Here is a 13,794-nt window from a genome sequence, read left to right on the forward strand (position 1 = left end):
AATACATTTTGATATACACAGTATACAGTATTACATGATAGGAATACAGTTTGATATATACAGTACTACATGATAGGAATACATTTTGATATACACAGTATACAGTATTACATGATAGGAATACAGTTTGATATATACAGTACTACATGATAGGAATACATTTTGATATACACAGTATACAGTATTACATGATAGGAATACAGTTTGATATATACAGTACTACATGATAGGAATACATTTTGATATACACAGTATACAGTATTACATGATAGGAATACAGTTTGATATATACAGTACTACATGATAGGAATACATTTTGATATACACAGTACTACATGATAGGAATACAGTTTGATATACACATTACACAGTACTACTGTCACCACTGATAAATCCACAATAATTGAGAATTTCAAGAATAATTTTTCTACGGCTGGCCATGCTTTCCACCTGGCCAACCCTATCCTGGTCAACAGCCCTGCACCACCCACAGCAACTTGCCCAAGCCCCCCATTTCTCCTTCACCCAAATCCAGATAGCTGCAAAATCTGGACCCCTACAAATCAGAAGGACTAGACAATCTGGACCCTCTCTTTCTAAAATTATCAGGCGAAATTGTTGCAAAGGGGGAGACACTCTTGACCAAACTGCTACAGACCTAAATCTATTCTACCCTGCCTTTCTAAGGTCTTCGAAAGCCAAGTTAACAAATAGATCACCAACCATTTCTAATCCCACCGTACCTTCTCCGCTATGCAATCTGGTTTCCGAGCTGGTCATGTATGCACCTCAGCCACGCTCAAGGTCCTAAACGATATCATAACTAGAGGTCGACCGATTAATCTGAATGGCCGATTAATTAGGGCCGATTTCAGTTTTCATAACAATCAGTATTTTTGGACACCGATTTTCCAACTCCTGACCGCAAACCTGAACCTATAAAGGAGGGTCCGGTTGGGCATCTACCCTCGGTGGCGGATCCGGTTCTGGACGCAGCCCCCCCTCTTTACGCTGATCCCTCCACCTTTGAAGAACCGGACAGTGGATCATCGCCGGAGGCTCTGGACTGCGGAACATCGCCGGAGGCCCCTGACTGGGGACCGTCGCTGGAGGTTCCGGACTGTGGACCGTCGGTGAAAGTTCCGGATTGTGGACTGTCGTTGGAGGTTCCAGACTGTGGACCGTCGGTGGAGGTTCAGGACTGTGGACCGTCGTTGGAGGTTCCGGACTGTGGACCGTCGGTGGAGGTTCAGGACTGTGGCCCATCATTGGAGGTTCCGGACTGTGGACCGTCGTTAGAGGTTCTGGACTGTGGCCCGTCGTTAGAGGTTCCGGACTGTGGCCCATCGTTGGAGGTTCCGGACTGTGGACCGTCGGTGAAAGTTCCGGACTGTGGACCGTCGTTGGAGGTTCCGGACTGTGGACCGTCGGTGAAGGTTCCGGACTGTGGACCGTCGGTGAAAGTTCCGGATTGTGGACTGTCATTGGAGGTTCCGGACTGTGGACCGTCGGTGGAGGTTCAGGACTGTGGACCGTCGTTGGAGGTTCTGGACTGTGGACCCTCGTTGGTGGTTCCGGACTGTGGACCGTCGTTGGAGGTTCCGGACTGTGGCCCGTCGTTAGAGGTTCCGGACTGTGGCTCGTCGTTAGAGGTTCCGGACTGTGGCCCGTCATTGGATGTTCCAGACTGTGGCCCGTCGTTAGAGGTTCCGGACTGTGGCCCGTCGTTAGAGGTTCCGGACTGTGGCCCGTCGCCGGAAGCTCTGCACTGGGAACTGTCGCCGGAAGCTCTGGAATGTGGAGGCGCACTGGAGATCTGATGCGTGGTGCTGGCACTAGTGGTACCGGGCTGAAGAGACGCATCTCAGGGCGAGTGAGGGGAGGAGGCACAAGACGTACTGGACTCTGGAGGCGCACTGGAGACCTGGTGCTTGGGACCGGTACAGGTGGCACTGGGCTGAAGACACGCACCTCAGGGCGAGTGCGGGGAGGAGGCACAGGACGTACTGGACTCTGGAGGCACACTGGATGCCTGGTGCATGGGACCGGTACAGATGGCACCGGGCTGAAGACACGCACCTCAGGGCGAGTGCGGGGAGGAGGCACAGGACGTACTGGACTCTGGAGGCTCACTGGAGGTCTGGTGCGTGGTGCCGGCACTGGTGGTACCGGGCTGGTGACACGCACCTCAGGGCGAGTGCAGGGAGCAGGCACAGGACGTACTGGACTGTGGAGGCTCACTGGAGATCTGGAGCGTAGCGCTGGCACAATGCGTCCTGGCTGGATGCTCACTTGAGCCCGGCAAGTGCGGGGCGCTAGCACAGGACGCACTGGGCTGTGCAGAAGCACTGGAGACACAGTACGTAGAGCCGACGCAGGATATTCTGGTCCAAGGAGGCGCTGAGCCGGCACCATCCGTCCTGGCCCATTCTAGCCCAGCAAATGCGAGGAGCTGGAATAGAGCGCACCAGGCTATGAATCCGAACTGGAGACACCGTGCGCATCACTGCATAACATGGTGTCTGACCAGTCACACGTTCCCCACGGTAAGCAGGAGGAGTTGGCTCAGGTCTCCAACCTGACTCAGCCAATCTCCTCGTGTGCCACCCCCAAAAAATGATGGGTTTGCCTCTTGTGCTTGTCTCGTTGATACAACTCCTTGTAATATCGCCGTTCCACTTTCACTGCCTCTATCTCCTTCTTAGGACAGCGATACTCCCCAGTCTGTGTCCAGGGTCCTGCTCCATCCAGAATCTCCTCCAGGTCCATTCCTCCTGAACACGCTGCTTGGTCCTTTGTTGGTGGGATCTTCTGTCACGTTCGTTATAAGGATGAGACCAAGGTGCAGCATGGTAGGCGTACATTATACTTTTAATTAATGAACACCGAACAAAAACTACAAAACGAACAAACGAAACGTGAAGCTATACAACTAGTTCTGACAGGCAACTAAACATAGACAAGATCCCACAAACACCAAAGGGAAAATGGCTGCTTAAATATGATCCCCAATCAGAGACAACGATAAACAGCTGTCTTTGATTGAAAACCATATCAGGCCAACATAGAAATACAAAAAGCCCTAGACCTACAACAACCCTAGACATACAAAAATTAGCGTACTGTGACGGCCCTGAATTATTCTGAACCGTCTCAGTGCAGCTCCTTCCAATAGGGCGCTTTCCCTTTAATTCCCAATTAAATAGCCAGCATCAGCTGCGCAAAAGGGGGGTTGTGATGGAGACGTGAATGAGGATGTGTTCAACCCTCAGTGCCGAAGCTTCTCTATTCCGTTTGTTTTGTTGCCGTTAAACGTGTGTTTTGTAGCCTAATAGAGTTTACCCAGGATCGGCTCCACTCTTTGCGTCCGTGGACTACACCTCTCCGTTCTTCGTGGCCTTTCTCCGCTGGAGATCTATTGGCGGATTGGATTGTCTGACTGACCGACTGACTACCACCTTTTTGTATACAGTATTTCATTTGTTTTGATGTGATGTATACTGTGATTTATGTAGTTAGTTGTAGTTGAGGACTTAGTAAGAGTTGATACGCTTTAAAGTTCTGTGGTAAAATAATTGTTATATTGATTGTATGTTTAATACTGGGTTTACGCTACATGGAATGAACGGACAAACATTGCGTGACAAAAGTCACTTGAGTTCACTGAACTCCTTTACCGGGCTGGACTCTTTTTAGGCCCGAGGTACAGGACATTTCTGGAGGAACCAGAACTCATTGTGATATTATTATATGTGTGTAATCATTGTTGTTGCTAATACAACCCACGCAAAAGAATATAGTTGTTTTTGAAGTTCTTTCCAATGTTTTAAGGGTTTATGAAAAGTTTATTTCCATCCTGACTTTTACATAAGTCCTTTGTATTGGTGTAGACTTGACGGACCAGATGGGACTCATTCCCACCCAAACTAAAAGGAGAAACCAATGTTTTCTCTGGTAGGCACAACCTACCTGGCACCCCTATAAATAATAACCTCAAGTCAAAACCGTTACAGTACCCACCCTAGTCACACCCTGACCTAACCAAAATATAAAGAAAACAAAGATATCTAAGTTCAGGGCGTGACAGAATTGTACATAACATTGAAGGTTGTACAATGTAACAGCAATATTTAGACTTAGGGATGCCACCCATTAGATAAAATATGGAACGGTTCCGTATTTCACTGAAAGAATAAATGTTTTGTTTTCGAAATGATAGTTTCCAGATTCTACCATTTTAATAATGACCAAAGGATCATATTTCTGTGTGTTATTTTGTTATAACGAAGTCTATAATTTGATAGAGCAGTCTGACTGAGCGGTGGTAGGCAGCAGCAGGCTCGTAAGCATTCATTCAAACAGCACTTTCGTGCGTTTTGCCAGCAGCTCTTCGCTGGGCTTCAAGCATTGAGCTGTTTATGACCTCAAGCCTATCAACTCCGGAGATTAGGCTGGTGTAACCGATGTGAAATGGCTAGCTTGTTAGCGGGGTGCGCGCTAATAGCGTTTCAATCGGTGACGTCACTCGCTCTGAGACCTTGAAGTAGTTGTTCCCCTTGCTCTGCAAGGAGAGATGGGTAACGTTGTCGATGTGTTCCTGGTTCGAGCCCAGGTAGGAGCGAGGAGAGGGACGTAAAGCTATACTGTTACACTGGCAATACTAAAGTGCCTATAAGAACATCCAATAGTCAAAGGTATATGAAATACAAATGGTATAGAGAGAAATAGTCCTATAATTCCTATAATAACTACAACCTAAAACTTCTTACCTGGGAATATTGAAGACTCATGTTAAAAGGAACCACCAGCTTTCATATGTTCTCATGTTCTGAGCAAGGAACTTAAATGTTAGTTTTCTTACATGGCACATATTGCACTTTTACTTTCTTCTCCAACACTTTGTTTTTGCCTTATTTAAACCAAATTGAACAGGTTTCATTATTTATTTGAGGCTAAATTGATTTTATTGATGGATTATATTAAGTTAAAATAAGTGTTCATTCAGTATTGTTGTAATTGTCATTATTACAAATACATTTTAAAAATTGGCCAATTAATCGGTATCGCCATTTTTTTGGTCCTCCAATAATCGGTATCGGTATTGGCGTTGAAAAATCATAATCGGTCGACCTCTAATCATAACCTCCATCGATAAGAGACAATACTGTGCAGCCATCTTCATCGACCTGGCCAAGGCTGTCGACTCTGTCAATCACCACATTCTTATCGGCAGACTCAACAGCCTTGGTTTCTCAAATGACTGCCTTGCCTGGTTCACCAACTAGTTCTCAGACAGAGTTCAGTGTGTCAAATCAGAGGGCCTGTTGTCCGGACCTCTGGCAGTCTCTATGGGTGTGCCACGGGGTTCAATTCTCGGGCCGATTCTTTTCTCTGTATACATCAATGATGTCGCTCTTGCTGCTGGTGACTCTCTGATCCACCTCTACGCAGACGATACCATTCTGTATACTTCTGGCCCTTTTTTGGCCACTGTGTTAATTAACTAACCTCCAGATGAGCTTCTATGCCATTACAACTCTCCGTCCATGGCGTACCAACTGCTCTTAAATGCAAGTAAAACTAAATGCATGCTCTTCAACTGATCGCTACCAGCACCTGCCCGCCCGTCCAGCATCACTACTCTGGACGGCTCTGACTTAGAATATGTGGACAACTACAAATACCTAGGTGTCTGGTTAGACTGTAAACTCTCCTTCCAGACTCACATTAAGCATCTCCAATCCAAAATTAAATCTAGAATCGGCTTCCTATTTCGCAACAACAAAGCATACCGATCCTCAACAACGGCGATGTCATTTACAAAATAGCCTCCAATACTCTACTCAACAAATTGGATGCAGTCTATCACAGTCAGTGGCGCTTCTAGACCATTTCAACTGGGGGGCAAGCTGGGGCCAGTTGTACTGTTAGAGAGGCCAGTTACATTAGACGTTATTGTTGTCATATCGTATTCTTCACTGCATTGCAGGCATTAGCAGGCAAAATACCATGTTCCGCATTGCCACTGTCTAATAACGGATGTAAAAAAAAGAACAATAGCAAAAATGTGTTATGTAAAAATGATTTCATACTCCACATTTAGGGGGGCCACAAGGGGGTCCACAATTGTTTTCACAGGGGCACTGGCCCCTCCTGGCCCCCCAGAACAGCTAGTGATCACAGTGCCATCAATTTTGTCACCAAAGCCCCATATACTACCCATCACTGCGACCTGTACGCTCTCGTTGGCTGGCCCTCGCTTCATGTTCATCGCCAAACCCACTGGCTCCAGGTCATCTATAAGTCTCTGCTAGGTAAAGTCCCACCTTATCTCAGCTCACTGGTCACCATAGCAGCACCCACCCGTAGCACACGCTCCAGCAGGTATATTTCACTGGTGACCCCCAAAGCCAACTCCTCCTTTGGCCGCCTTTCCATCCAGTTCTCTGCTGCCAATGACTGCAAAGAACTGCAAAAATCGCTGAAGCTGGAGACTCTTATCTCCTTCACTAACTTCAAGCACCAGCTGTCAGAGCAGCTCACAGATCACTGCACCTGTACATAGCCCATCTGCAAATAGCCCTTCCAACTACCTCATCCCCGTACTGTATTTATTTATTTTGCTCAATTGCACCCCAGTATCTCTACTTGCAGATTCATCTTCTGCACATCTATCACTCCAGTATTTAATTCCTATATCGTAATTACCTCTCTCTTTGGCAAGCCAGCACTAATAGGCTAGCTAACTAGCATGTAGCTAAGCTAACTTACCTAACTTTTCCATAAATAAAATAAAATGTTAGGTAGCTTCCTAGCTAGCCAACATAAACCCAACATCCTGCCTCACAGTGTAATTTCAGTTCATGATAAGGTGGACTACAATGCTTACCTTCATTACTTTGTTCTGTCTTTGATGTGAATTCTCTCCGATCAAATTATATTGGTCACATACACATGGTTAGCAGATGTTAATGCGAGTGTAAGCGAAATGCTTGTGCTTCTAGTTCTGACAATACAGTAATATCTAACAAGTAATCTAACAATTCCTTGTCTTATCTTGTGACTTGTCTTGTGTTGTAAGATGATGAGAGCTGACTGCTAAATTCTGTCAGTGAAGTGTGATGACAACGAAGGAGCGCAGCCTCAACTTTCACCGTAGCAACGAGTAGGTCTTCGGGCGGCAGACACCCAGAAGTAATGATGGTGGCATTTGGAGAGATGTTGCCTTCATATTTATACCTCCACATGTAACGGATGTGAAACGGCTAGCTTAGTTAGCGGTGCGCGCTAAATAGCGTTTCAATCGGTGACGTCACTTGCTCTGAGACCTTGAAGTAGTGGTTCCCCTTGCTCTGCATGGGCCGCGGCTTTTGTGGAGCGATGGGTAACGATGCTTCGTTAGTGTCAGTTGTTGATGTGTGCAGGTTCGCACCCGGGTATGGGCGAGGGGACGGTCTAAAGTTATACTGTTACACACACACACACACACAGCATAAGGTTTAAAAAGTGTAGTGTGATCAGAGTTAACTGTGTGTGTCACGGTGAATATGTGAGAATCAGGGTCATTACCACACCTGAAGGTGTTATGCAATTGGCTAGTTTTACAAACCAATGGGTGGGTATGAAAAGGTATGCATTAACAATGTGTAATAATGGCTGCTTTGGCAATGTTGGAAGATTTGGCAAATGGAAGAATTCAGAGAGAGAATTTTCAGAGACCAGCAAGATTTTCTGGCTAATGATGATGAGTGGTTTATGAGCCAGTTTCGATTACCAAGAGCTGTTCTCTTGGATCTCTGCTCTGTAGTGGGCCCAGCTTTACAGAGACCACAGGAGCGCAGGAGAGAGGGCCCGTCCCCTGCCCGTGGCCACCATAGGGTGCTACTAAATTCATCCAGAAAGGGCTGGGGCTGGCCCAGGGAGTCGGAGCCAATCTCAGGGCAGCACCACCGCCGCCATGGTTTGTTCAACAGCCTGTAGGGTAATAAATTATGTTTATGTATCATTAAAATATATATATATTCTTTTATTATTGCAGAAAATGACTTATTTGGTAAATACAGGCTGAGGAAATGTTCATTAAACCTGTTCAGCCTGTTGGGGAAGAAATGGCGTTTTGTAGTTGTTTTTGGATAATTGCCAAAAACAACTTATTTGGTAGCAAACGTCACCTTTTGTGATTTTATTATGCATTTATGTATTGAAAAAAACTCCTAAAGGCTTCATAACTGCTAAATGTCATGTTAAATGACTGATATTATCTCATAGATGGAAACGGATCAGACCTCCTGAACCCATCTGTCTGAACCTGACCTTATTTTCAGTGTTTTGTCAGATTTCTTCCATTATCACATTTACATTTGAGTAATTTAGCAGATGTTCTGGTAATATTTAGCAAAATACATATACTGGGACATCTTTTAGCATTTTCCTCACAGTAACACACATTATCAAGCTTTATTAGTCTTACTACACCAATTATTTACAGGATCGATTTGTCCGCGATGGGACGGTTGAGCTGACGTTGTAAGTAACAACAAAAAAATCCCAGGAAATAGACATATCTGATATGGGCAGAAAGCTTGAATTCATGTTAATCTAACTGCACTGTCCAATTTACAGTAGCTATTAGAGTGAAATAATACCATACTATTGTTTGAGGAGAGTGCACAGTTATGAACTTGAAAATGTATTAATAAACCAATTAGGCACATTTGGCCAGTCTTGATACAACATTTTAAACAGAAATGCAATGGTTCATTAAATCAGTCTAAAACTTTGCACATACACTGCTGCCATCTAATGGCCAAAATCTATATTGCGCCTGGACTGACATGAGATGATGGAAAAAAACAGGGAAAAAACACATGGTTTTTTTCTGTATTATCTTTTACCAGATCTAATGTGTTTTATTCTCCCACATTCCTTTCACATTTATACACACTTCAAACTGTTTCCTTTCAAATGGTATCAAGAATATGCATATCCTTGCTTCAGGTCCTGAGCTGCAGGAAGTTAGATTTGGGTCACTTCAGGTGAAAATTGCAAAAAAGGGTCAGATTCTTGAGAAAAAATGTACTCAGTTCCTCCACATTGAAATGAATGGCAGCCAACGTGAAAATACGCTGCTGTGACTGATTTGACACTGAATCCATGATGACTATGAAACGTTTCCAATGGGTCTCCTTGTTCTGTGGGAAGTTTGGTGTAGTTCTCATCTAGGGTACCATGTGATACTAATGCACATCCCAGAGCTGCCCATTCTGTCTCATCAATATACCCCAAAATGCATGCAGGTATGACCTTTGACCCCCCAAGGTGGACCCATAGAGATGTCATTAACGTTCCAATTATTTTATACATTATTTCATACCTCAAGTTAACCACATTGAATTTCTTCCTATAGGTGGTTATGCCAGTGATAACCACATTGAGCTCCCTCCTATAGGTGGTTATGCCAGTGATAACCACATTGAGCTCCCTCCTATAGGTGGTTATGCCAGTGATAACCACATTGAGCTCCCTCAGTGATAACCACATTGAGCTTCCTCCTATAGTGGTTATGCCAGTGATAACCACATTGAGCTCCCTCCTATAGGTGGTTATGCCAGTGATAAGCTCCCTCCTATAGGTGGTTATGCCATAACCACATTGAGCTCCCTCCTATAGGTGGTTATGCCAGTGATATTAGAGGTGGTTATGCCAGTGATAACACATTGAGCTCCCTCCATAGGTGGTTAGCAGTGATAACCACATTGAGCTTCCTCCTATAGGTGGTTATGCCAGTGATAACCACATTGAGCTTCCTCCTATAGATGGTTATGCCAGTGATAACCACATTGAGCTCCCTCCTATAGGTGGTTATGCCAGTGATAACCACATTGAGCTCCCTCCTATAGATGGTTATGCCAGTGATAACCACATTGAGCTCCCTCCTATAGATGGTTATGCCAGTGATAACTGAGCTTCCTCCTATAAATCAAATCAAATCAAATGTATTGGTCACATACACATGGTTAGCAGATGTTAATGCGAGTGTAGAGAAATGCTTGTGCTTATAGTTCCGACAATGCAGTAATAACGAACAAGTAATCTAACTAACAATTCCAAAACTACTACCTTATACACAAAAGTGTAAAGGGATAAAGAATATGTACATAAAGATATGAATGAGTGATGGTACAGAACGGCATAGACAAGATGCAGTAGATGGTATAGAGTACAGTATATACATATGAGATGAGTAATGTAGGGTATGTAAACAAAATGGCATAGTTTAAAGTGACTAGTGATACATGTATTACATAAAGATGCAGTAGATGGTATAGAGTACAGTATATACGTATGAGATGAGTATGTAAACAAAATGGCATAGTTTAAAGTGACTAGTGATACATGTATTACATAAAGATGCAGTAGATGGTATAGAGTACAGTATATACATATACATATGAGATGAGTAATGTAGGGTATGTAAACATTATATTAATAAGTAGCATTGTTTAAAGTGGCTAGTGATATATTTTACATCAATTTCCATCAATTCCCATTATTAAAGTGGCTGGAGTTGAGTCAGTGTGTTGGCAGCAGCCACTCAATGTTAGTGGTGGCTGTTTAACAGTCTGATGGCCTTGAGATAGAAGCTGTTTTTCAGTCTCTCGGTCCCAGCTTTGATGCACCTGTACTGACCTCGCCTTCTGGATGATAGCGGGGTGAACAGGCAGTGGCTCGGGTGGTTGTTGTCCTTGATGATATTTATGGCCTTCCTGTGACATCGGGTGGTGTAGGTGTCCTGGAGGGCAGGTAGTTTGCCCCCGGTGATGCGTTGTGCAGACCTCACTACCCTCTGGAGAGCCTTACGGTTGTGGGCAGAGCAGTTGCCGTACCAGGCGGTGATACAGCCCGACAGGATGCTCTCGATTGTGCATCTGTAGAAGTTTGTGAGTGCTTTTGGTGACAAGCCAAATTTCTTCAGCCTCCTGAGGTTGAAGAGGCGCTGCTGCGCCTTCCTCACGATGCTGTCTGTGTGAGTGGACCAATTCAGTTTGTCTGTGATGTGTATGCCGAGGAACTTAAAACTTACTAACCTCTCCACTACTGTTCCATCGATGTGGATAGGGGGTGCTCCCTCTGCTGTTTCCTGAAGTCCACAATCATCTCCTTAGTTTTGTTGACGTTGAGTGTGAGGTTATTTTCCTGACACCACACTCCGAGGACCCTCACCTCTGCCCCGTAGGCCGTCTCGTCATTGTTGGTAATCAAGCCTACCACTGTAGTGTCGTCCGCAAACTTGATGATTGAGTTGGAGGCGTGCATGGCCACGCAGTCGTGGGTGAACAGGGAGTACAGGAGAGGGCTCAGAACGCACCCTTGTGGGACCCCAGTGTTGAGGATCAGCGGGGTGGAGATGTTGTTGCCTACCCTCACCACCTGGGGGCGGCCCGTCAGGAAGTCCAGTACCCAGTTGCACAGGGCGGGGTCAAGACCCAGGGTCACGAGCTTGATGACGAGTTTGGAGGGTACTATGTTGTTAAATGCTGAGCTGTAGTCGATGAACAGCATTCTCACATAGGTATTCCTCTTGTCCAGATGGGTTAGGGCAGTGTGCAGTGTGGTTGAGATTGCATCGTCTGTGGACCTATTTGAGCGGTAAGCAAATTGGAGTGGGTCTAGGGTGTCAGGTAGGGTTGAGGTGGTATGGTCCTTGACTAGTCTTTCAAAGCACTTCATGATGACGGAAGTGAGTGCTACGGGGCGGTAGTCGTTTAGCTCAGTTACCTTAGCTTTCTTGGGAACAGGAACAATGGTGTCCCTCTTGAAGCATGTGGGAACAGCAGACTGGGATAAGGATTGATTGAATATGTCCGTAAACACACCAGACAGCTGGTCTGCGCATGCTCTGAGGATGCGGCTGGGGATGCCGTCTGGGCCTGCCGTCTGGGCCTGCAGCCTTGCGAGGGTTAACACGTTTAAATGGTTTACTTAAGTCGGCTGCAGTGAAGGAGAGTCCGCATGTTTTGGTTGCGGGCAGTGTCAGTGGCACTGTATTGTCCTCAAAGCAGGCAAAAAAGTTATTTAGTCTGCCTGGGAGCAAGACATCCTGGTCCGTGACGGGGCTGGTTTTCTTTTTGTAGTCCGTGATTGACTGTAGACCCTGCCACATACCTCTTGTGTCTGAGCCGTTGAATTGCGACTACGTTGTCTTTATACTGACGCTTAGCTTGTTTGATTGCCTTGCAGAGGGAATAGCTACACTGTTTGTATTCGGTCATGTTTCCGGTCACCTTGCCCTGGTTAAAAGCAGTGGTTCGCGCTTTCAGTTTCACGCGAATGCCGCCATCAATCCACGGTTTCTGGTTTGGGAATGTTTTAATCGTTGCTATGGGAACGACTTCTTCAATGCACGTTCTAATGAGCTCGCTCACCGAATCAGCGTATTTGTCAATGTTGTTGTTGGATGCAGTGCGGAACATATCCCTGTAGGCAGGGAGCAACAAAATGGAGTCGTGGTCAGCTTTTCCAAAAGGAGGGCGGGTGAGGGCCTTATCTGCGTCGCGGAAGTTAGAATAGCAATGATCCAAGGTTTTATCAGCCCTGGTTGCGCAATCGATATTCTGATACAATTTAGGGAGTCTTGTTTTCCTTCCTGTTTGGCCCTGTCCGGGGGTGTCCTCGGATGGGGCCACAGTGTCTCCTGTCTTAGCCTCCAGTATTTATGCTGCAGTAGTTTATGTGTCGGGGAGCTAGGGTCAGTTTGTTATATCTGGAGTACTTCTCCTGTCCATGTTCTGTTATAATCTCCACCCGGCACAGCTAGAAGAGGACTGGCCACCCCACATAGCCTGATTCCTCTCTAGGTTTCTTCCTAGGTTTTGGCCTTTCTAGGGAGTTTTTCCTAGCCACCGTGCTTCTACACCTGCATTGCTTGCTGTTTGGGGTTTTAGGCTGGGTTTCTGTACCGAACTTTGAGATATCAGCTGATGTACGAAGGGCTTTATAAATACATTTGATTTGATTTCAGATTAGCCTTGTTAAAATCCCCAGCTACAATGAATGCAGCCTCAGGATATGTGGTTTCCAGTTTGCAAAGAGTCAAATAAAGTTAGTTCAGAGCCATTGATGTGTCTGCTTGGGGGGGAATATACACGGCTGTGATTATAATCGACGAGAATTCCCTTGGTAGATAATGCAGTCTGCATTTGATTGTGAGGAATTCTAAATCAGGTGAACAGAAGGACTTGAGTTCCTGTATGTTGTTGTGACCACACCACGTCTCATTAACCATAAGGCATACACCCCCGCCCCTCTTCTTACCAGCAAGATGTTTGTTTCTGTCCTCGCGATGCGTGGAGAAACCAGCTGGCTGCACCGACTCCGATAGCGTCTGTCCAGTGAGCCATGTTTCCGTGAAGCAAAGAACGTTACAGTCTCTGATGTCCCTCTGGAATGCTACCCGTGCTCGGATTTCATCAACCTTGTTGTCAAGAGACTGGACATTGGCAAGAAGTATACTGGGGAGTGGTGCACGATGTGCCCGTCTCCGGAGTCTGACCAGAAGACCGCTTCGTTTCCTTCTTTTACGACGTCGTTGTTTTGGGTCGCCGGCTGGGATCCATTCCATTGTCCCGGGTGGAAGGCAGAACACAGGATCCGTTCCGGGAAAGTCATATTCCTGGTCGTAATGATGGTGAGTTGACATTGCTCTTATATTCAGTAGTTCCTCCCGACTGTATGTAATGAAACCTAAGATGACCTGGGGTACCAATGTAAGAAATAACACGTAAAAAAAAAAAA

Source organism: Oncorhynchus tshawytscha, linkage group LG05, assembly GCF_018296145.1.
Source record: "Oncorhynchus tshawytscha isolate Ot180627B linkage group LG05, Otsh_v2.0, whole genome shotgun sequence".
NCBI lineage: Eukaryota > Metazoa > Chordata > Actinopteri > Salmoniformes > Salmonidae > Oncorhynchus > Oncorhynchus tshawytscha.